Source organism: Loxodonta africana, chromosome 4 (genome assembly GCF_030014295.1).
Source record: "Loxodonta africana isolate mLoxAfr1 chromosome 4, mLoxAfr1.hap2, whole genome shotgun sequence".
Classification (NCBI taxonomy): Eukaryota; Metazoa; Chordata; class Mammalia; order Proboscidea; family Elephantidae; genus Loxodonta; species Loxodonta africana.
The window spans coordinates 87,695,988-87,720,581 of record NC_087345.1 but is presented as its reverse complement, the minus strand read 5'-3'; the positions used below and the strand labels follow the sequence as shown (position 1 = coordinate 87,720,581).

The window sequence follows — 24,594 nt, the reverse complement described above, 5'->3', positions numbered from 1 at the left end:
TCAGTAGCAGAATTCTCACCTTCCATGTGGGAGACCTGGGTCTGATACTCAGCCAGGGCACCTCATCTGCAGCCACCACCTGTCTATCACTGTAGGCTTGTGTGTTGCTATGATGCTAAACAGGTTTCAGCAGAGCTTCCAGGCTAGATAGGCTAGGAAGAAAGACCTGGCAATCTACTTCTGAAAATCAGCTAGTGTAAACCCTACAGATCACAACAGTCTGATTCACAATCAGTCATGGAGATGAAACAGGACCAGGCTGCGTTTTGTTCCGTTGTACCTGCGGTTGCCATGAGTCTAGGGTTTACTCGTCGGCAGCCAACAACAAAAACAAACTTTACTGAGCGCCCTCCTTCTATATCAAACACCAGCCTAAGTGCTTTACATGGCTTATCTCACTGAATCCTCACAGTAACACTGCGTTATACTATCACTATCTCCTTTTTACAGATGAGGACACTGCTGCAGTCTGAGCTTCCTGAGGGTAGGAACCACGTCTGATCTTTGCATCCCCAGCTACCAGGACAGCCCCGGACGCTGGTTGGTATACAGTAAATGTCTGCTGACTGAATCAATGACTGAATGAATGATTTACCCTGCTCCCCACTTCCAGCCAGCCTCCAGGTAACATTCACATTCCCTGGCTTGGCCTTTCAGCCCTCTCATTTTCTGACCCCTTACCATCTTAGCTACCATCTTAGCTTGGCCTCCCTCACACTCCTGCGCACACTGCATGCTCTAACCCATTGGACAGCTCGACTTCCTCATCCTCTCCTGCCTTTGCATGATAGCCCATGTTGATCCCTTTGCTTGGAACATTCTTCCCACCCCATCTTTGCCATTGAGTACATTCTACCTATTTTCCAAGGCCCAAGTCAAATGCCACCTCCTCTCAGAAGCATTCCCTGGTCCCGCCTTTGCTTGTGCCTCCCTGGTGACCCTTGTCACCAACTGGTTAGTGTTTCACTTATTGCTAAAATGCCTTATGGCCCCTGCTGGACCATGTGTACTGAGAGGTGAATGCTCAGTCTTCTCTCTCCTAAGCACAGGCCCACTGCTTTGTACAATCAATACCTGTCAAAAACATGAATCTCTGTTTTCCATTTTTATTTATTTCATTCAGAGATGCTATTATGATAAGTTGAAAGGTGCACTGAACTTTCAAGCAGGAAACTTGGATTTGGGGTCTGGCACTGACCAGATGTGTGACCTTGGACAGATCATTTCTTTTCTTTTAATTTTTTTTTTTTGAGCTTTAAGTGCAAGTTTACAAATCAAGTCAGTCTCTCATACAAAATCTTATACACACCTTGCTATGTACTCCTAGTTTGTCTCACCGTAATAAGACAGCATGCTCCTTCTCTCCACCTTGTATTCCCGTGTCCATTCAGCCAGCTTCTGTCCCCATCCAGGGTATATTATTTCTTTTCACTTGGAAGAGAGGATGACAATATCCACCTCACAGGGTGTGTGATGCATCCTTGTCTTACCTGCTCAGGGTCTGTCTCCAAAGCTGTTGGGGTCTGTCTGTCTCTCTCCATCTTGCTGCCTCCCTGTTGAGTCTCTGCCTCTCTGACCACCATCAACTCAGGCATGGAGTCCAGGAGTCCTGCCACCTAGCTCCCTCACTGTCACTCAGGCCTGTCAATTCTCCTGATGCTACCATTCCCAGGGGTGACCTCACCCTTTCCCAGTGATCCCAGAGGAACAGTCCCACCTTGGCTCCCCCACCCCCTAAAAAAGTGAGACCTTGAGTTCTCCCTCTGAAAAGATTAATAATGAAGAATCAAGGCACTGGGCAGGGAACTGGATGCAAATTAGCCCCAATTCTCCATCCAGGAAAGAGAATGCTTGAGCTATGGACCTAGAGAAATCCTGAGCTCGTTTGCATGTCATTTGCATTATATTTACATGTGATCAATTTCATGTTCAAATGCACAATCCTCCCTTCCCAGTTTTTTCCCCCAGGGTCCCCTAACTCACTGCCCCCATCATGCCCCCCAGCCCCTTCCCCTCTTCCCCTAGCCACTGCCACAACCCTCCTCATCTTTCTCCTTTTTCCTGCCAGGGTCCTCAGCCGCTACTCCCTCCCCTACCGGCAAGGACACACTTGCCCAACACTCAGAGTAGCTTCCTGGGGTCTTACCCCGTAGTTCAGGAGGGGCATCCCTGCCTGCCCCCTCCCACCCTGAGCCGGGCAGGCGCAGCAGACAGCAAGCGCGGCTCTCAGCAAATCCCAGTCCCATTCAGCCTGGTGATTAATGGCGCTGCCCTCCCCATGAACCTGCCTTTAATACTGAGGAAGTTATGAAACCGCTATACATCAGCAGCTCCGGCCCCACTGCCCCCGCCCCGCTACCTCCTCCTCTCCTCCACCCCCTACCCTCAGCTCCGTCTTCAAAATCTCATTTGGGCTCTTGCCGCCTGGGCCCACCCCTCCTCTGGCCTTTGGAGGGGGTCTATCTGCCCCTGCTGCACTCCCCGGTGAGGACCCACATCTCATTTTCCCTTCCTCTCTCCCCCCTGCTCCGCCCTCTCCCCCCTCTGCCCCCCCCCCCCCCCGCCACGGCTGCATCTCCGGACCCATTTAGAATTGCTGACATTTTATCTGCATTACATACATCACTCCGTCCCCAGCAGCCATCTCTCATGGATGGGGGGGTGTAGGGGCGGGGTGGTCCTGAGCTTGGGAAGATGGTGGAGAACAGGGTGGAGGTGGGGAGATGGATAGCACTTCATCCACACCCCTTTTCCCTTGGCGCCCTTTCCCCAGCCACCTAGGCAGGTGAGAGCCTAGCCTCTACATGTAAGCCCCAGCTACCTCATAACATCAAAAGACCTTTTTTTTAGGCTTCACAGATTCTGGGGAGGGTCGTGTTGCCCATCCCCTTGCAACAGGGCTCCTCCACAGGAGATTATGAAGATGATTGTTTAACCTCTTTTAGCTGACCTGCTTTAGTATTTCCTACATCTTGCTTTGGGGAAGTCCCTCTGGATATCTAACCACTGTGCCTCATGCTGCAGTCCCATTATTTTCTTCTTGCTTTGTCCTTAAAAGGTTGAAGAGCAGCCATTGACTCTCAAATGCATTAAGTCCTTTGTTCCAATGCCTTAGAAATCATAAATACAATCATCTCCCCACACACTCCTCAGTCTTACAAGAGGTAGAGGGTAGGGCCACCTCAGAAAGGAGGAAACCCAGACTCCAAGTCAGGAGGAGGAAAGGCAAGAACCTTCCCAAGACCAGGAAGCAAGAACCCAGAGGTCCGGGCATCCCAGAGGGCAGCTTTTCCTCCACTAAGAGAGATGAACGAGACAGAGAGCAGCAACAGACAGAGAGGTCTGGACCAACAGGCAGTCAGCAGAGGAAGAAGGTGATCTGGGAAGGAGGCAGACAAACAAAGAGACAAACAAAGAGCTAGACAGACAAAGGGACCATCAGCCAGGGACAGTCTGACGTGTGAGAGGAGGCTGACAGAGGCACCGATAGAGATGTTCCAGGCAGGACACTTGAGAAGAGCTCTCGCAGTCTCTCTGTCTGTCCCTGTCAGTCAGGGTCTCTGCTGGAATGTGTCTCTCTGGGTCTCTGGGTTTTCTGTTTTTTCTTCCTGGGTCAGCATCTATTCATCTTCTTGGGTATCTCCGTTTTCCTTGGGCCTCTCCACCGCCCCCCCCCCCGTCCCTTACCCCTCAGTCTCCCCTCTGTGGCCCCATCCCAGGCCCTCTGTCTCAGGCCATCTTTCTGCCCAGTCCCTGCTTTCCTGCTCAGCTCTGAGAGGCTCCCACAGGAACCAGGACAACCCTCCAGGGAGGGACAGAAGGGGCCAGGGATCCAGCCCTGAGGACCTGAGGAGGGAAAGAGCAGGATTGGATAGGCTTCTGTCCCCACTCTGGCCAGGCTTAGGCAATGAGGCAGGAGGCACCTTGGCAGGGAAGGTAAAGAGATCAGGACCCTCTACTCCCTGTGGCTCAACCCCAGACAAAACAGACTTAAGGAGAGAGGCACAGGGTGGAGTGACTGATTTACTTGTTGTTTGTATCTCATTTGCACCTTCCTAATTCCCAGCCACCCTCACCTACCCCATCCTTCCAATTTTCCAATTCTGGGCTCTCTCTAGCTCTGTTTAGCCCCTAGAGGCTGGGGGTGGGGGGTGGTGTAGAGGTTAGGGTGGGGCTCCCATGCTGCTGCCCTTGAATCTTTCTCACGCACCTCCTGCTGGCACAAGACTCATTCCTGCCCTGCCAGCGGAGCCTCCTCTCCTATCTTAGTGCCAGCATCTGAACCCTGTGCTCCACCCAAACACGCTCTCCCAGGCATGACTTTTACTGTCCTGCCTTTGACTTTTGCCCGCATGGTCCCCCCAACCTTCCCTACCCTTCTCTGTTTAGCTCAACCTTAGTCATCCTTTAAGGCCAGGCACCAAACCTCCTCTTCCATGAAGCCTTACTTGGTCATACAAACCCAGAGTGATCATAAAACTGCAGCTCTCAGTGCTGAAAGGCACCTCAAGAAAATGAACAGCCTGACTTACCTTCAGGTAGATAATGCCTTGGTGTTGCTGTTGTTAGTTACAGTTAAGTCGGCCCCCAACTCATGGCAGTCCCATGCGTTATAAAATAGAACTGCTCCGTAGGATTTTCTTGGCTGTAATCTTTATCTTTATAGCAGTTTTCCAGACCTGTCTTCCGCAGAACTGCTGGGTGGGGTCAAACTGCCAATCTTTTGGTTAGCAGCTTATCAAAAACTGCTTGAGCCACCCAGGCTCCTAGATAATGCATTATTATCCCCGTTTTATAGATGAGGCAACTGAGGCCTAGTATGGGTTAACTAAATTCCCCAGGGTAGTATAATCAACAAGTAGGGAAGAAATGAGAACACTCTTCTCAACATCCCCACCTCCTACCCTCTCCTACAGAGCTATTGGCAGTTCCCTGAATTCTCTTTGCTCTTAGAAACATCTTTGTCCATGGTGGTCTCTCCGCCAGAATTGCCTTTCTCCTCACCTCCTTATGAACCTGGCAAACTCCAGCTCATCCATCAAAACCCAGCTCAACTATCACCTCCTCTGTGAAGCCTTCCCTGATGTTACTCTTCACTCCTAGCACTGTAGGTAAGCTTCCAAGGCAGCAGTTGTCACACTGCTGCCAACAGCTCAGCCTCCCTCCCTAGCCACCAGTCCTTCAAGGGCTGGAACCACCCCATCCTGTTCAGCTCCTTCCCCAGAACTCACACAGACAGAGGCACAACATCTTTTAGTTGAACCAGATTTCATTACCTTCCTTCCCCATCCTAGGCTCCCAGAACACAGGAGCATCAACCTACTGGGGAGGTCAGGAAGAAAGGCCAAGAAGTTGGGGCAAAAAATGCAAGATGAGAGGTCCCAGGAGATGATCCAGGGGTGCAGGATGTACCTTTTTGCTTTTCTAAGTAATCACTTTCACCTAACTTAGTACTTAGTGAATGAATGAATGGAGAGAGGAAGGTGGAGAAACAGAGGAAGTAGAGCTGAAGGGGAGAAGGAAAAAAATAGAGACAAGAAAGAAAGGAAGGAAGGAAAGAAAGAAAGGAGGTAGGATGAGGGACAGAAGGGGGAAGAGGCAGAGAAGGGCAAAAAGAGACAAGGGAGGGGAGTGAGCAGAGAAGCAAAGAGAAGGAGGGAGCCAAACTCCTGACCTTTGAGCATGTCCAGCAGAGATCTTGGCCTTGGGCCATAGTCTCACCCCTGCCCCTATTTTCCTGTGTGAGAAATGGAAACATCTGCCCTTCTCCAGGATTAAATGAGACTGCCTGGGTGTGGAGGGGGGAAGGGGGAATGGAAGGACCTACTGTGCACCCTGAGGCCCTTTCACACACATTAGCTGAAAAAGCTCACAGCAGCCCTGAGAGGTAGGAATCATTATTTCCACTCTAAAGATGTAGGGACTGAGGCAGAGAGGTAAGCTATTTGCCTCCATGAGGTGGGGTCTGACTCCAAAACCCTGCTCTTCCCACAACTGCAAGGCCCTCTCAGCACTGAAGAGGCAGAAGACATTTCACTTTCTGCTGGGTAAGTCGAGATGCAGAGGATAGAGGGGGATCAGTCACCTCAACACCCCAAGAAGGGAACTCCCTGCACCTACTCAGTCTTTACCTAATAGGTTGATGATGTTCAATCCAAGAATCTGAAGACCTAACAGGGGCTCTGAAAACATAGTTAAGTAGATGCAGTAAACAGCTCAGTCATTTCCTCTGCCAGAGATCAGCAGCCAAGGGAGTATTTCAGGTGTTTCCCCGTCAACCCCTTTGAAAGGCACCACAGGGATCTCTTGGCTCTCTTCCCCATCCCCAAAGCCCAAGAGTATAGCAACAGCCATGGTTCCCTGAGGCTCAGAGATGCACAGTGGCAAGTAACGGTACCCAGCCCCCTAACCCCACTGGGAAGTATAGATGGGGGGAGGATAATGAATCACAGAGGTCTCCCCAGCCCCACAGGACCAGAGCCTCACTCCAGATGAATAGGCAACTTCCCTGTGCTTAGCCTCCCTTAGATACCTAAATCCAGTGGTCCATGCCCCTCTATGTCAGGAAGTCCCTCCTGATGTCTAGCTTACATCTCTCTGGTTATCTATACAGTCCTCAGCAATGATGGGAGGGCTGGAGTCTGAGCTCCAATGGTCAGGAGACTGGCAAGAGAGCAAGCACTTCCCTTCAAGCCTGGAGAGGGGATGGTAATGCAAAAAAGAGGGGTGGCCCAATCTCTTCCCCCTAGTCACAGCAGGAATTGAGTGTAGACAGCTGGAAGGACTTACGGAGAGAAGAGAGGTACTTCCGAAATAGGATTATGACAGGCAAAGGCTGTGTCCCCCTCCAGTGTTCTCCCAGGCTGGCAGAGACCCTCAGCAGCTGCAGGAAGATAGCCCCACTCTCCAGAAAGGCCTTGTGCTGGGGTTGCTGGAAATCCTTGCAGCTCCAGAGGAAAGGAGAAAAACCAGGCCCCGGAGCCCCCTTGTGGTCATACGAGGAATGACAGGTCGCCCTGCCTCTCTCTGCCCCAGAGGTCAGAGCCAGAGTCCAGGGCGCAGATGGAGGGGCACAGCGCCCAGTACCCCACCTTCAGTGAAAGGCCCAATAGACAGCCCCAAGGGCACCTGGTCAGGAAACAGAAGGGCCCCAAGAGAACTCTGGAAGGGGAGACGGATAACCCGGCTCAGCGCTTAATCTAATCTGCTACTCTCCATGTATGTGACCCTGGGCACACCTTCCACCCCTCCTGCGCCCCACCCCCCGCACTGACCCACCAATACCTTATAGGAATGTGATAAGAACCAAATGAGATAATAATGCTCTATATGCAAACAACTATGAATAGTTTTTAAAACCGCTTTTCAAATACGTGGGGCGAGGAACTGTGGGGTCAGGAACTGGGAAGAAATTTCAGACTTGGAATGGAGGGTACAGTTGGGACTAATGGGTTCTGTCCTTCCCTAAGCCCCCACTCAAGATCTTTTGGAGGAAAGGGGCAGGGGGCTAGGAGCCCTTAGAAGGAAGAACAAAAAGTACCCCAATACAGAAGAGGAGAAACTAGAGTAAGGAAGAGGGTTATAAGCCTATATAGAGGCAGATCAGTCTTTCCCCCTGGATACATATCTTCCTTTCAGGAGTGCTCTCTTTGGCTTTTTGGAAGTTCTCCCAGACATCTAACCTCAATCCTTCCTGCTGGGGTCAGAGAGGATTTCTCCTGGAGATTCCTCTAGCTTTTTGACTTTGTCATAAGCTAAACAAACAATTCTCAAATCCTAAAGAGGAAGGAGGGGCAAAGATTTGCGATGGATGAGAGGGAGGGAGGCAAGGGGGAGTCAGGTAGGACAGGTGTCAGAAAGGAGGTCCTCTCTCCTCTGTACCCGTGAGGCAGGACCCATGAGATGGACTCCTCTTGGAGGAGGGACTTAGGGCAGATGACAGGGAAGACTTCCCAGGAAAGGGTTGATGAGGACCTTCTCTCTCTCTGAAAATATTTCAGATTATTAGGAACTGGAGATGACAGGGAGAGAGAGAGGGAAGAGGGTAGGAGACGGGAAAGGGAAGAGTCTTATGCATCCCAAGAAGAAAAACCAACACAGAGTGGAAAAGAAAGCTGTGGATCGGAACCATTGGGACCTAAAACAGAAAAAGCTCAGGATTCTCCCACTTATTTCTCTGGGTTGTAGTTTCTTTCCTAGGATGGGGGGTGATAGTATGTATCTGGGAACTGAATGAACATGGTATAATGTCTAGTACTGTAGAAAGTCAAACACAGTGGCTTCCTCCAAACCACAGGCTGACGAGTGAATCAGAGCAGGAGGGGCCCTGGAAGGCCCTAGCCTTCAAGAGGGGCTCTAAGATGTCCCCAGGCTTTAGGATGCTCCCCTTCCCCCACCTTTCAAAAGAGGCCTTAGAAGGTCACCAGACTTCCAACTCTACTCCCGATCACCCAGAACCGATGAGAACCATGGCAGGGCTTATGGGAATAAAGCTAGGCTCCCACCCCAGAGCTCCCAAATCAGACTTTCCAGGCTAGGCCCAGGAATCTGAATTTTAGCCAGCTCCTAGGTGATTCTAACTCAGCCTCTGCTGGTATAGCCTCATGTTGTCATTTTGCAGGGGAGGGAAATGAGGCTCAAAGAGGTGTGGCAATCTGCCCAGGTCACCATCTGAGACTGGGCCCCACATGTACAGGCAGGGAGGGCTCCTCCCCTCCCCTCCAGAGCTCCTCTGTCCCAAACTCCAGGAAAGGTCTTCCTGGCCTTGTCCCTGGGTCCTGATAGGGCAGGGGCCTCCCTCCTACTCTCTGGCCCCTGTCCAGACCCCTCCTCTTTTAGCCACCAGGACCAATGTCCATCCCAGCACCTGACACAAGGGAAGTGTGCAATTGGAATTTGCAGAATGAATGACTCCAGCAGTGATCCCTCTTGGCCCCAGCCCAGAGAGCAGGGACTCCCCTGGAGTCCCCGGATGAAGACAAGGATGAGAGAGAAGTGTTTTCTCCTATTTCTTCCTGTTCAAGTTATATGGGGAGTTAGGACCCAGGACACCTTGGCTCCCAGTTCTCCCTCAACCAGAAGAACATAGGACCCAGCTCTGAGATGTGGTTTCCTTGGGGAGATGAGGGGCTGGTTTATTCATCCTTGAGATAAACCTGTAAGTTCACAGACCCCTCAAGAGACCAGGCAGTGTGGGTGGCATAGAAAGACCAGGGGTTATAGATGTTCCATCCCACCCCCATCCAAAGCTCTGGGCTGGAGATCAATCTGAAGGCTGCTGCTAGATGCAGGGGTGAGGTTCCCCCATCCAGCCTGGCTCATGCAGGAGGTACATCCCCCAGCCTGGCTAGGGAGGAAACCCACCTTCCTGCTCTAGGTTTTCCCAAACAGTCAGGCCCCTCTCTGTCAGCCCCAGGGGGTGCTGGCCTGAGGTCTCTGCTGCAGAAGACCAGAGGGCACAGATCATGAGAAGATCAGGTTGAGCCTGAGGAGGGGAGAGTGAGTAGGCTGTCCATGCAAATTGGTCAACAAGCATTCAAAGTAGCACCTGTGACTCTTGAGTCCCTGCAGGCTGGGAACAGGTGGGATGGAGTCAACCAGAGAGGAACAGAAAAGGGAAGATATGCCAGAGCTTGGAGCGTAGAGACAGCAAGAAGCAGAGAAGGTAGGGAGAGGGAAAGAAAAACCAAAACACACAGGATGGGGCCAAAGAAAGGAGGGTGATCTGCTTCCACATGCCTTCATTTCCCCTGTGAAGCTGTTGCCCGTAACAAGCACTCATCATCCAGCCTGTCGAGGGAGCCCCCAGTCCTCCAATTGTCCAACAGTGGGACCCCTCTATGAATTCTTAGAGCACCCAAGACCCTTTCAGAAATAGCACAGAGCACTGGACTGGGAGTCAGGAGCCTGGGTCTCGTTGCCCATCTGTCACTAATGTGCTCAACGCATTGCCATCAAATCGAGTCTGAATCATAGCCCCCCTATAGGTCAGAGTAGAACTGCCCCATAGGGTTTCCAAGGCTATAATCTTTACAGAAGCAGACTGCCACATCTTTCTCCTACGGAGCACCTGGTGGGTTTGAACCACTAACATTTTGATTAGTAGCCAAATGCTTAATGACTGTGCCACCATGGCTCCCCTACTAATGCACTCAGTGACTTTGAAAAGGTATCTACCCCCACCAGGTCCTTAATTTCCCCAGCTGTTAAAAAATAGGGGGTGCACTATTGTTGTTATTGTCAGCTGCTGTTGAGTTGGCCCTACTCACAGGGATCCTATGCACAACAGGATCAGACCATTGTGATCCATAGGGTTTTCACTGGCTGATTTTTAGAAGTAGATCACCAGCCCTTTCTTCCTAGTCTAACTTAGCTTGGAAAGCTCCACTGAAACCTGTTCAGCATCATAGCAAAAGCCTCCACTCCCAAACGGGTGATGGCTGTGCGTGAGATGCATCGGCCACGAACCCAGGTCTCTGGCATGGAGGGTGAGAGCTCTATGACCAAACCACCAAAGCCCCCAGGGGGTACACTAGGAGGTCTTTAAGATTGTGTCCACCCACTCCACTCAGAGAGGTCATGATGCCACGTGCTTCGAGATGGTATAAGGCAGTGGCAGGGTGGCATAAAGGGCCTAAACTGAAAATCTGGACTCCTAGGATTCTCGTATTTCACAGATGGGGTCACTGTGCCCCAGAACAAGCCCATTGTGCCAGGACTAGGAGGCACTACAGACTTTGGAGCTCAAAGTATGATCCATATACCAGCAGCATCAGCACCAACTGAAGGAGCTTATAGATACACAGCATATCAGCAACGCCCCCCCAGACCTACTCAATCAGAATCTGCATTTAAACAAGTCCTCAAGTGTAAAGTTTGAGAGCACTGAGACAGTGGATAGTTAAGTGCATAAGTTTCCCATGAAGCCACAGAGCTCAGACCCAGGCCTTCATTTTGCTCATCTGTAAAATGGACAAAATCTGCTTCACAGGATTGTTGTGAGGATTATAGCCAATATTGAATGAGATGTGTTTGACACAGTGCTTGGCACATGGTGAGCACCCAATGAGCAATAAGAGATGGTTTGGGAGACCATGGTTTTCACCATTGTATGGGATATATTATGCCTAAAAGATCCGTTGCCATTGAGTAGATTCCGACTCATAGTGACCCTATAGGACAGAGAAGAACTGCCCCATAGCGTTACCAAGGAGCTCCTGGTGGATTCAAACTGCTGAGCTTTTGGTTAGCAGCCAACCTTTTTAACCACTGTGTCACCAGAGTTTCCGTACATTATGTCTAACCCATTAAAAAAAAACCCATTGCCGTTGAGTCAATTCCGACTCATAGTGACCCTATAGGACAGAGTAAGCTGCAACAGTATGTCTAGTACTTGGCAATTGGTTGGGACAGCCTGGTTTCCTGCTGGCTGTGTGATCTCAGGCAAGGCCCTTGACGTCTCTGGGCCTCAATTTCCTCATGTGTAGAATGAGGTCAGAGTACCTTCCTTGTAAGATTATTGAAGGATTAAGTGATTAAATGATGTAGATGGTAATAACCACTTCACAAATGTTGGCCACAATAATAGTAACAATAATAGCTTCTACTATCATTATTATTATTATGAGAGCCCCCATCTCAGATACCCAGATTCTAGGGAAGGAGGGAAATCTCCTTTATCCAGATTGTTAGCTGGGGCATGAGGAAGAAGCCAGAGCAGAGATGGGAGCCAGAGAAGCAGAGGACAACTAGACCACTTCCAGGACGGAGGCAGCCTCAGCCACGGAGGACTAAGCCGTCACTTGTTCTGAGGCCCAAGTTTCTGAATGGAACAGGATTCACACCCACATCATGCTGACCCACAGACCCTGATAAGAGCAACGGAGTAGGAGTCTGAAAGCTCTGCTACAAACTCACTGTGCAAGCATGAGCAAGCAGCTTGCCTTCTCTGGGCCTCAGCCTGTTCACCTGAAGATAGGAGGATTGGACCCTTAGACAATCACCAAGCTCCTTCTGGCTGTAGCAGGCTGATTTGGTGGTTCTGGTACATTCTAAGATACACACCTGCCCCTGTAACATGGATAACCACAGGGCAGGCCATCTGCCTCGCCACACATACACACACAGAGGCACAGGAGTAGGAAGAAGGCACCCTGGAATCAACTTGGCCTTGCCACAGACACACAACCACTGTGCTCCCTTCATTGCCCTCCTTGCCCACTTCCCTTTTAGGGCCAGGTGAGCCTTGGCACACCCCTTCCTGGGTAGCACAGTCTAGGCATCTGCTGCCCCCTGCTGGCTAGCTAAGGGATGGCCGCCTAGCTTGCAGAGCCAGGCTCAGGGGGCCTGACCTGGTAGGAGGTGGGATGTCCATGCACCCTGTCCTCAGAGCTGCTCCATCCCTCCAGGATCAGGGTGAGAGTTATGAGAAGGAATTAAGAGAAGAAAATCCATTGGTCGACTGGATCCCTCTGCAGGGAAGAGAAACGAATGAACAGACACGCTGATACTTATGACATTAACAATGAGGTGGCACTTATGAGCTAGGCACTGTTCTAAGCACCTTAAAATATTACCTCATCTGTCCTCACAGCTAGGGACTGCACTATTTTCCATTTTACAGGTAAGGAGAGGTTCAAGGCAGGAAAGTTCCAAAGTTACCCCACACAGAGGCATCTGTCTAGACCACTAGGCTGTTCTGCTCCACAGACAGGAAGGGGCTGAGAGAGACCAAGCAGAGGTAGAGACACTTGGACACTGCTGTGTGAAACAAGAGAGAAATCTCTAGAAGAGAGGAGGGAGATGGGGGGGTGGAAATGGGAGGGGGAGGGAATAGGAGAGAGCAGCAGGATGGCCAGGACAGGGAGTGGAGGGAGGCGGGCTCCCCTTTGACCCCAGGGCCCCAAAGATGCTATCAGGCCAGACCCGGCCGGAAAATCCTTCCTGGATCCTTCCACATTCCAGCCTCTGCCGGGCTGGTTTTACAGCCTTGTAGTGCAGCCCCGACACTGTTTATGACAGCCCCATTCTCCGGTCCTTGTCTCCAGGCCCCAAAGGCATCTGGCCAGGCTGAGGGACGAAAGGCTTGTGGGGGCAGGGGTCCACCGCCCAACTTCCCAGCCCCTCCTTTGAACCCTGCCGGGCGCCGGAAGGAGGGGGCTGGGTGGGCGCCACCAGGGCCCCTTCCAGGCTCCTTACTTTGACTCTGGGAGGGAGGAGGCATACCCCCAGCATGGGCCACCGTGAAAAGGCCAGACACTTAATTCTAGCTCTGCCAGTTCCTGGCTCTATGACCTTGGGTACATGATTTAACCTTCTTCAGCCTCAGTTTTTCCTTCTGTAAAATGAAAATAATAGTATCTCACATTCGTTTTGAGAATTTCGCTTATTACATATAGAAAGTGCCTGCCCTGAACTGTAGCTGGTATCATTAGCTATTGTAGAGTTTGTGGATAAAACGAAGAACTAGAGATTCCCACCCCATTTAGTATCGTCTTCATGGTCCTAGAAGTGTCCTGCTACCACTACCCCCAAGTCAGTCATTACGCTGCAAGCTTCCACTGTCTTACCTCTCACCAGGGTCATCCCACCCTGAGCCCCTCCGCCTCCTCACCCTTCTGCCTGGGTTTGTGTGTGTTGCCCTCTGCTGGCAATGGGCAGAACTGCATGCTGTTCTCCCCTTAGCAATCTGGAAACCTGAGGAGCCAGAAGGTTCTCCCCAGTGCTTGGGGTGTCTGGGACAACCACTAGGGCATCCATAAAAGGGCCTTGGAGTATAGGGCCCAGGGATGAATGGAGTAGGATTCGGGGACTAGAACACCTGTTTTCTAGAGGAAAGTTTGGGCAGATGAAACTGAATGGAAGAAGAAGAGACTTGAAGGAGGGATTCCCAGTGATGCTGGGCAGGGTTAGCGAAGAGGAATAGGGTGAGAGAAAGTATAAGACGCCTTTTTCCAGAGAGGTCCCAGCCTAAGAAAGACTGGGGAGAGGGAAGCACATGGAGACAGAGTCGTATCTGTGATGTCTCCTAGAGACATACAGAAAAGGGGGGCACCAGGAATGGGAGGAAGATGCCCTCCCAACATACACCAAGGATAAAAAATTAGGAAGAGTTTAATTGAGTCTGTCTGCAGTCAAGAAAAAGACTCAGGCAGGGCTGGAGCTGGTTCCCTGGAGTGTCTTCTGGCTGAGAAGTGTCTTCTGGCTGAAGACTGTCTTCTAGCTGAAGACTAACGACCCCCAGTGAGAATCTGGAGGGAAGAATACGCATCCCCTGCCCTCCCTGCTCTTACCCCTTCCACTCCCCACTCCCCCAATCTCTTGCAGAGAAAGAGATGGAAGTAAGACAAGGGGAAGAACTTGTAACCTTGGCTGAGACTGGGCTGCGTTACCCTTTCTGACCCTGGGGTCCTGAGAACCCACCCATGCCTGTGAGGTGCCCACTCAGAGGTGGTACCAGGTGATTTCCTAAGAGGGCAAGTCAATCTCAGAGGACTTTGGATGCTAGTCCTTTCCTTCAAGCCCTCAGCAACAAGTCCTTGAACAATGTCAAGGGCTGCAGGGCTGCGGAGCTGCGGTCCCCCTTTCCACCTCCCCAGACTTTGTCAGGTCTGCTCTCTCTGCTCCATACCCTTCCCCACCAGCTGCCTCCACCACACACCGCCACCATCCCCAACCGCCAAGAATTCCAAACAAGAGGCCTGGTTCCCGGCCCCATGTTTATCTCATGACAGGCTCTATCATGTCAGGAGCTGCCCCTGGGCCTGACCCCCTGCCCGCCCCTGGAGCTCTGCTCTGATGAGAAGATACACTGAACAGGGATGCCCAGTGGACAGGCCCCCAGGGGCCAGGGTCTATGGAATGCAGGAGTCCCATAGCCTTACAGCAGCCTAAGCCCCAAACAGGTGGGGCCAGACATTTGAGGGCCTCTTCTTTCTCAGGATCTCTGGGCCACCTCCAGCTCCTTCCTCTTCCCAGCTATCCCTGCATTCAGCCTCCCCAACCCAGGAACCTGACCCACGACCACCACCACCACTGAGCCCCCTGTCAGCCTGACTATCTCCTCTAGTCGGCAAGGTCCAGGCTCTCAGACCGAGGCCCTCCCCTTCCCTGTTAGAGCAGGGTCTTGGTGAAGGGCCTGCAAAGAGGGCACCAAGAGGAGGAATAAACAAACAGTGAACGGGAGAGGAACTGGAGATACAAAAATGAAACTGATCCCGAGCAGGTCATAAACAAAGCAGTACCCACTATAAATAAAGAGTAAAATTTACCATAAACAGAAAGTGAAATGAGCTATGAACAGAGGGATCTGGAGCAGTTAAAAACATGATCACAAATCTCTTCCCCCTCCGCTGAGTAGAAGGAAGGGGATCTGGGAGCACCTGGCCCCAAGGAAAAGGAGCCCTGGGAAGTGGGACACAAGGGACAAGAGCTCTCGGTTTTCTGAAGGGACACCACATAGGCATATAGTTGATGGTATCTCCAAACAGCAAGATGGATGGAGGTAAGACTTGCAAAAGAACTTCCTGGTGTCAAAGGCAAATATAATCTGCTACCACTTCACTATCCATTTTTATTCTCACATCTCCCCTTAACCGCCCTTGGCTATAGTCCCAGGAAATGGCCCAGAAGGAAAGATTCAAGGAGCTGGGACCCACTCCAAACCTCAGGAAAGAGAACCTTGAGTGGGGTGAGAGGTGTGGAAAGGAGAGCACAGAAAAGGAATCCCCAGCCACCCCAGCAAGACAAAAATCCAGAATTCTGGAGCTGACAGGATTCCAAATCCAAAGGTAAAGAACTATTTCTATCCTTCTTCCTCCTCTTTTCTCCTTACCTGTCTCACCTTGCTTTTCCTCCTCCCTGTGTTCTCTGCCCCTTCTATTTCTCTCTGTCTCTGGTGGCATCTACACCATCCCAAAGCGTCATGTCCAAAGGCAGAGTTTTTAATCAATGCCAGAATGGTTCTCATGCATCAAATGACCAGTCAGACCGAGGTAGTGGGAATATCTGGCACCTTAGGGACTCTCTCCTCCAACCCGTCTTTCCCAGCTCCGTTCCCCCTCTGTCCCATACACACAAGTGTGCAATTTCTCTTCATTTCCCTTTCATTTTGTGTACATCTCCTGCCTCCTTTCTTCTATCTAAACTCTGGAAGACAGGAGGAGAATGTCGACATGTGTGCTGCCCTGGCAAAGAGACCCAAATAGACCCACCCATTTCTTTCCTAATCTCAAAGTGTGGCTGTGAGGGTGAGGGAAGAAATGGGAACTACAAAACTTCTCAAGCCTTGCTAGCATCAGGAGGAAGTCCAGATGAAGCCAGACCTCAGAGCCATAACCTGCTCCACCACTGCTCCCCCGACACACAATTACTATGCATAGTGCACAGCTGGGTGATTAATGACCTGATTAATAATTACTCAGGCTAATAAAATAATTAATTAATTTGGCAAGCCATTTTTTATCTGTTCATCCTCAGACTGGAACTCTGCAACTAGGAGTTTGGGAATCTCCCCTCCAGGCTCTTTCAGAAATGTGATCATTAATATGGGGAGGGAAGGGCAGAGGATGACACTCCTTCACCCTGAGACCCTCCCAAAGTGGAGAGGAAAGGGGCCCAGGGCTCTCTGAGAATGAAGACTTGGGAAGGACTGAAACAAACCGACCAGGTAACCTCAAACCCAGGAAGGAAGCTGACCAGGGAGGCAGAGGATTGGGCTGGGGTAGGGGAGATAGAGAGCACCACAAGCAACTTAGGCTAGGGGTCTGAGCTGCCGAGTACCCAGGTTTTGGGGAATTCTTGGATGTGTTCTCTCTAGCAAATGATTGATGACGCTATTTTCAACAAATGGTCTTTATCTCACCTCTTGTCTCCCAAATTCATGATTTTCCCCCAAGCCCCAGGCTAGACAAGGGGGACCCAGTGAGTTCTGTAGTAGGGGTAGACCGATTTGGGGATGTAGCCCAGGAGTCAGTGGGGAGTCTCTGGACCTCTATAGAGGGGAGAAGCCTTCCCCCAGCTGTTTCCAGGCTCTTGCAGTACTAAGTTCTGCATCGGACTTAGATTTGGATCCCCAGAACCAGAGGATCTGGAGTGTTCCCTCCCCACAGGAGGGAGGAAGAAGGAGGGTGGGGGAGAGGCAGAGGCCTGCCCGGAGAGTGAGGTGACTGATCAGGCAGTCTTTAAACAGATAAAGGCAGCCGTGCCATGTTCCGGGCCCAGGGGCAGACAGGAGACACCCCTTCTCTGGAGGCAGGACCGTGTCTGGGACTAAGGCACCTGTCGGCCATTAGCTAGGCTGACCTATATCGGGCTCTCAGTTATCTGGGCTTGAGGTTATCTGGTCAGCTTGTTTCAGTCCTTCCCAAGTCTTCATTCTCAGAGAGCCCTCAGGCCCTTCCACTCCACCTTGGGAGGGTCTCAGGGTGAAGGAGTACCAATCCCAGCCTTTCCCTCCCCCCTCAGACCTGGCCCTAGAGAACTCTAGTGCTAGAGGGAAAACGGACTTGTAAATAGAGAACACCTCAGGATAAATGGCATTTAAAAAAGAGATGTTGAAAAATGTTGAATTGGCAAATGTTGTTATATATATATATATATATATATATATATATATATATATATGACTTTTTTTTTTTTTCCTAAGTGTGTATAAAGTCCATGCTAGCACAGGAACATCCTGCCTGGAGTGTCAGAGGAAAAAATTCCAGAGGAAAGGACATTTGAACTGGGACTTGAGGAACTGGGAAAAAAAAAAAAAAACGCTTGCCATGAAGCTGACTGACTCATGGCGACACCATGTGTGTCAGAATAGAACTGTGCCCCATAGCATTTTCAATGGCTGATTTTCTAGAAGTAAATCACCAGGGCTTTCTTCTGAGGTGTCTCTGGGTGGACTCGAGCCTCTAAATTTTTGGTTAGCAGTGGAGTGCTTTACCTGTTTGTAACACCCAGGGCTCTCGGCCTTGAGGAATGTAGAAATTTGCCAAGTGAAGACAGAAAAGCATGTGCGAAGACATGGAAGAGCAGGGTGTGTTTGAAGAATTGCTAGCAGGGAGGCAAGCAGGGAACCTGATGAGATGGGAGGCTTCCGCTTGGCCAGATGACAAAGGGTCAAGGTGGCATGAGCCACAGTCTGGACCTTTTCTTGTAGGCAATGGGGAGACTGGACTTTTAAGTGGAAAGCGATCTGTACAGATTTGTACGTTAGAAAGAAAATATGGGAAGTGGAGAGGAGGGGCCATGGGAGGCAGGGAGCTAGAAGGCAGGAACAATCATTCAGGTGAGAGATTCTGAAGGATTGACAGGTCGGGACCAGGCAGTGGCCAGTCATCTGGGAGAAGGCAGACTAGATTTCAAGTCTCCATAAGCCTGGACATAAAGAGGTCCTGGTGGCGTAGTGGTTAAGAGTTACGGCTGCTAACCAAAAGGTCGGCAGTTCGAATCCACCAGCCGCTCCTTGGAAACTCTATGGGGCAGTTCTACTCCGTCTTACAGGGTCACTATGAGTTGGAATCGACTCGACAGCAGTGGGTATTTAAGCCTGAGGCTGTTGAGATTTTTCTCCTGGCCGCCTCCTGCCTGCCGTCCAGTGTGGTTGCGGAACTGGGCAGAAAACTTGGGACTTTGATTCACCCACACTTCTAGTGACGGGAGAGAGCTGGACCCACCACGGAGCTGAGGGGTGGGCAGAACCGGGCCCAGCTAGGGAGTCGGACGTCCTGACTTCAGCTGGAGGGGCGTGGCGGGGATAAGCAGAAACCCGCCCATTTGGTGGCGATAGGAAAGAGGGCGGCCGCAGTGGTGCCCCCCATGGCCAGCAGAGGGCGCGCGGGAGGCGGGCCGGACCTAAAAAGGTCTCTATAGCTGCAGTCGGCGCCCTCTGCCGGAGGCCAGGCCCAGAAATTCGGTCTGGTTGCTCCCACAGTAGGGCCTCTCTAGTCCTGGCTTCCTGGGCCTGCGCCACGATGGGCAACACCCAAAATCCCCCAGGTAACTAGGATCCTGTTCTGGAGAATCAGATCCTGGGTCTGGAACAGCAGGTTCCGAGGACCACCGGTCGCATTCTTGGGTTCCCTCTCTACATCTAACCGCTCTCCAGCTTCTGCTTGATAACCTCCAGGTAACCACTCCAAGAGTCTCAACACCGGTGTATGTGAGTGTATCTACGCCTGTGCACGCAACTGTCAGAGTGGCTGGAACTCCCGTAGCTTACATTTGCATAAAACAAGATACTTGCGCTTCCATTACTTCCCGCAGTCCTCCTTTTGACAGCCTGGGAAGTGAACAAGACATGAGTGCATTTCCATTTCACAGATAAGGAAATGGAGGCTTAAGCCGAGGTCACTGGTTAGTAAGGGGAAGACTTAAACCCAGGCCTCCACCCCAAGGCTATATGTGGTGTCCTTGTTGCTAACTGCCATCGAGTCCATTCCGACTCCTGCTAATCAAGGTGTGGTCCCTGTTCACAGGTAAAGAGTCCACCCAGGGAAACAAACTAGAGAAGCGAGAGGACTCCAGATCTGGCTGGTGCAAGCAGAGCCGGCTACCTGGAGGAGGGGGCACTTATGCTGGGCCCCAGCAGCCCTTTTCTACAGATGGGGGAGGACATCTCGGGAGTGAGCCTGAGGGCGCCAAGATGACTAGGTGGGACAGGTGAGGTGGAGGGCTCTGAGGGGATCTGTGAAGCCCGTGTGTGGCCCAGCCTCCGGCTCATCCAGACACAGCTCGGCTCATCCAGACACAGCTCGCCGCATTAGGCTCAGGAGAGGCACCCGAGAATACCGGGGCAGGGGCGGGTCGTGGGCCACCCAGGTGTCCGTCCCGATGGGCGATCAGAGGAATAGCACCTGGTGGGACTCAGCTTACCCCTCCGGCTCCACTACCTGTTCCCTGGGGGAAGGGTGGCTGCCTCCTCCTAGGCTTTAGCATTCTGCAGCTGACCCGTAGCTATATCCCACGGCCATTGAGGAGTTTTCATTGCAAAAATGTTTCAGAGGATTCACTTCCAATCCCGGGAAGGACCTCGTCATACTCTCACCCCATCCTCCAGGTCTGACACCAATGGGGAAGTCCTTCCTGGTATCTGACCACCCACTATTCCACCTGTAACAGCTTCAGCTAAACCTAAAAAGTTCTGTTCTCACTGGAAGAAGAGTGGGTGCCTCAACTATCCTTCTCTGAGCTAAACAATCCAAAATTCCAGCCCCTTTTCCATGGTCACACTTCATTTCCCCATCCTGACAATCTTTCTTCTCTCCTTCCTTCTGTCCTCAGGGTAATCCAAGCTGCGTTTCAATTGGCCGCTCCCTCCCTTCCAATTTTTCCCTCTCAGCACAGGACCTCCCCAGCTGTGCTGATCTCACACAGCTGGACCTATCCATGGCCTCAGCACCCTCCTGCTCCATCCCATCCAGGTTATCTCATCTCTCCTTCTTGCCTCTGAACAGAACACAGTCGCATTTTTTTTTTTCACCTTAAAAACATTTATTGAACTCATATTGTGTGTCTGCCTCGGGTTCCTTGCCTGGCTCCCTGCACTCCGGCAGTTCCCAAGGCTCAGAGGAAGGAGCAGGGAGCTACGCAGTGCAGATCCCCAGCCCCGAGCCCGGAGAACGCGGCTGAAGGTTGTCCGCGACTGGGCGAAACTGGTGGGGTGGGGTTGGGTGGGGGACATCGGGACACCTAAGGGCTTGGGCGCTCTGGGACTGCAGGGAGAACCCCACGCCGGGTGACCTGCCTCCCGGCGCTGGAGGCTTGCGTATTTCCCATTCTTAACGCAAGGAAGACCCCTTGTGGCCATTGTGGAAAGATCCAGTGAGGAAAAAGGGCCAGAGCGCAGAGAAGAAAGTCACCAACCCAGACACACTTCCAGGTCCTGCTTGGGGCAGGGCTCGGGGGTGGGGGCGAGGGGGAGGTTTTAGTGGCTAGCTGTGCCCAGCAATTCTTCACCCCCTTCTCACACCCTCAAAACCTAACAACTGGAACTTCGGGAAGAGAGTGTTCTTGCCAAACCTAAACTAGCAAGTGTGACTGTGGTTAGACTTCTGGAAGGACTTCTCAAGAAGCGGGATGGGAGGCGGGAGGATGGATCAGCAATGAAGGAATGAAAGAAGACAAGCATCCTAACCCATCTCTTCCCCGGCGGTAAGGAAAGAGAATTCTTCGAGGCTGGGGACAAGTGGGATTCTCGGACCCTACCCTGCGACCCCTACCCTCCCATGGTGAAGGAAGCAAGTACTGACCAACATAGGAACTTAGGCGTTCTTGCGCCAGGGGTCTTCCCTCTGCCAGCACCTTACGCCGGATGGGGGGGGTGGTGAGAGCGTGGGAGCACAAGGTCATTGGGGACACGCTGTCACGGTGAACGATCACGGTCCTGAGTCGGGACCGTCAGGACAGGGAAGATACACCCTCCACCTGCTCTGAACTCCTTTGGGGAGCAGAAAAGCAGTAACGATGCTGTTCCCCTTCCCCCGCGCAGTGACTCAGCTCGCCACCAGTACTCGGCCCGGACAGCGCTGATTTGCATACATTAGCATACCCAGCTGTGCGCAGCTGCATCTGGCTTTGGGCCATAAATTCGTGGCGGGTGGCTCCAGGCGAGCGGGCCCTAAGCGAGGCGGGCGCTCTATCAGCGCGCCTCTGCAGCGGCTGTTCACGCCCCGGGGGCAGGCGGGTTCCCAAGCCTCTGAGAGCTGCCGCCGGTGCAGCTCTGCCCTGACCAGCCTCCCGTGGCTCGCGCCACCGTCTGGGCATCTGTCTGCCTCGGCCTCGCACAGCCGCAGGCCAAACCTGAAACTGCGATGCGGGTGCCTGTCACTCTTGGATTGGACCCTTTCAATGTCTCCTGAAAGTGCGCAATCACCTTTCCCTGACGCCTCGGGCCAGGGATGTCTGGTCAGGTTTTCCTGCCAGGATTGGTGCATAATCTGTTAGGTGGTAGTCGTGCCTCCGGGGGTACCTTTCTAAAAGAGATCTGACCAAGGTCAACAGCTTAAAACACTGTGGACTTCCTAGGCTTGCAGGATAAATCTTATGGTGTTCACAGTCACCAAGGAAAGCCCCTCCTCATATTCTGCCTGCTTCTGTCTTATCTCTTGCATGAGGCCAAATCCAGGCAGAAAACTGAAGCCTGTACTTCAGTTACACAGAACTGCTCAAGATTCCTGAAACTACATGCACTCTCTCCCTCTCTCTGTCCTTCGCATGAGCCTTGCTTCCACCTGGACTGTTCTTCCTTTTTGTCTGATTGACAAACACATTCTTCAAATATTAGTTCAGATGTTTCCTCCTCCAGGCAGGCCTCCTACAGTCCTCTCATCCCCTGCAGATATGTAAAGCCATCTATTAGCATTTACTGAGCAAACGTTCTGTCAGTTGCACCCACCAGATTGTGAGCTCCCTCAGTTAAGTCAGAGACCTTGTCTGTTCGTTGCTGTGTCCCAGTTACCAGGACAGAGCCTGAAGGCCAGGAGATGCTCCAAAATACTGAATGAGTGAATTAACAAATGAATGGAGCCACGACTCTTCCAGGCACCCCTAGCACACAGACATACTCAGGGCTCTGCTAGTCCCAAGCAGCATTTACTTGACAACCACGAGCCCATAGCAGAACCCCCTCTTCCCCGTAACTTTTGGGTCCTCACATACTGCTCCAAGCACCCCAAGATTGTGAGCAGTGGGAAACCAGGGGGATTATGAAAGGAGAGCTGTGAAAGGGCACTAGACTCAGTGTCAAGAGACCTGGGTTCAAATTCTGGTGCTGTATGACCTTGGAAAAATCACTTCCTCTCTCTGAGGCTGTTTCCTCAACTGTAAAACAGGAATAATATTGACTGCTTAATCGGAACTTTGTAATGATTGAATAATATCGTACATAAAATGCTTACATATGTCAAAGCGTGTTAGATTTCTTGAGATTCCAGACAGAAGACATGAAGATCTGTCTTGCCCTTTTTCCCTTGGGGAGGACAGCCCCTCCACTAACATCAAAACCAAGAGGCTTGAGGCTTTCAGGGCCTAGAATTTCAGCAGTATACATTCTGCAAGAACATGCTGGACAGCAAGATATCCATCTGGTAGGATTAGGGTCCTGGGCACTAGTTTTTTTGTTGTTTTTTTTTTTAAGGACTTAGAGTGGCCCTCTCTGCTGTTCCCACAATGGCTACCAGAGGGCAGCACAAACCCCCCAAATGGCCTCAGACATCATTCAGGCTGCCTAACTGGACTGCGTTTTCCACCAGGTTCCTTAAAGGCCTATGGGCCCTTCTGGGTCTTCCTCTGAGGATTTAGTTCTAGTCCAAACATCCTTCTCCACTTTCCCCCTCTCCCAGGCAGGTTTTGGTCCCCATTTCCCAGGCCAGAGTGTTTTCTGTCTTTTCCTAGGGCTTTTTGCTCTGCTGGCTGACTTAGAGCACGTGCCAAGGCCCAAATTACCCAGGCTGTCCTTGATCACAGCCAATCATGCCCTAATTTTGACCCATGAAGAGACATAGTCTGGATCCAGCTTCACACAAGACAGGGATGTGCTCAACAGTAAGAGACTGATATAGGACTCCTGTCCACTCCACCTATAGAGTCCCACCAGGCATCTTTTCTGGGTAAGACAACTGAAACTCAACTACCTTATAGAGACTGGGGGTAGGAGGGTCAGGACTTATTTTATCCAAGAGGTTGGGGCACCACTGGAATCCCCCGCCCTCTCACCCCTCATCCTAGGTTTGATGAAGTTGTCCCTGCCAAGACTCTCACCACCTTTCTTTCATGGTAAGTGCCTGGACAAAACTCAGAGAAACACTACCCTTACTCTTACACCTTATCCTTCTCGCTTTTCTTTTTACTCTTTTCCTCTCCTTTAATGCACCCATCCTTTCTACTTCCATTTCCTCACTTCATTGAGGCTAAGTTCCTTCCTATTCTTTTCACCCTGTAGAAATCCTCTCTCCATCCCAAATGCGTTCCCCCTAGAACTGTCACCACCACCTCCAGCTCTTCATCACCTCCCTCTAATCCTCTTCTCTGTACTGTGCTTCCTCTCCCAGGACATCACCAGAGCCCAAATGATTTGCGAACCACGTTTTGGAAACCCCAGACTCAGAAGCCAACACCTTCTGGTGCTGCAAGGGGCATCAGGTGCAGCCTCACTGCTGGAATTAGCCTTACTGGTAGTGTATCGGGACTAGAACAGTCCAATGCAGAAACCAGCAAGGAAGAGGGAGGACTGTGGACAACAGTCTGAGCAAGTGAAGATCTTGCCAACCGTTGTTGGTGTTCTTGGTGACTTTCAAATTTGCTGATGATGATGGAGACAAATCCAAACTCTCTCATGTCATATAATTTTTCACATCCTTTTTCACTGTTCATCTTCAGAAAGTCTGTAATGACCATCCCCAAGCGCCAGCTATGTCTTAGACCATGAGCCCCAGAAGGCAGGGATGACATATAACTCCATCTGTAAAGCTCTTTGCATACTATCCCCTGGGACCAGATGTTAATGAAGGTTTTTCGGGGTTGCTGTCATTGATGAGATGGTGCAGGCAATGGAGTTAATAATGCTGGCTGTGAAGGGAGTGTGGTCATGATGGAGTTAATGAT

General features: G+C 51.4%; 1 long non-coding RNA gene across 1 annotated transcript; it reads left to right on the top strand.

Moving 5' to 3' along the window:
- Positions 1–15,127: 15,127 nt before the first annotated feature.
- LOC135231398 (uncharacterized) lies at positions 15,128–17,530 on the top strand. Its single transcript, XR_010321997.1, has 3 exons — positions 15,128–15,502; positions 15,610–15,788; positions 16,235–17,530. It is a non-coding gene; the product is annotated as an uncharacterized LOC135231398 (long non-coding RNA).
- The last annotated feature ends 7,064 nt before the right edge of the window (positions 17,531–24,594 follow it).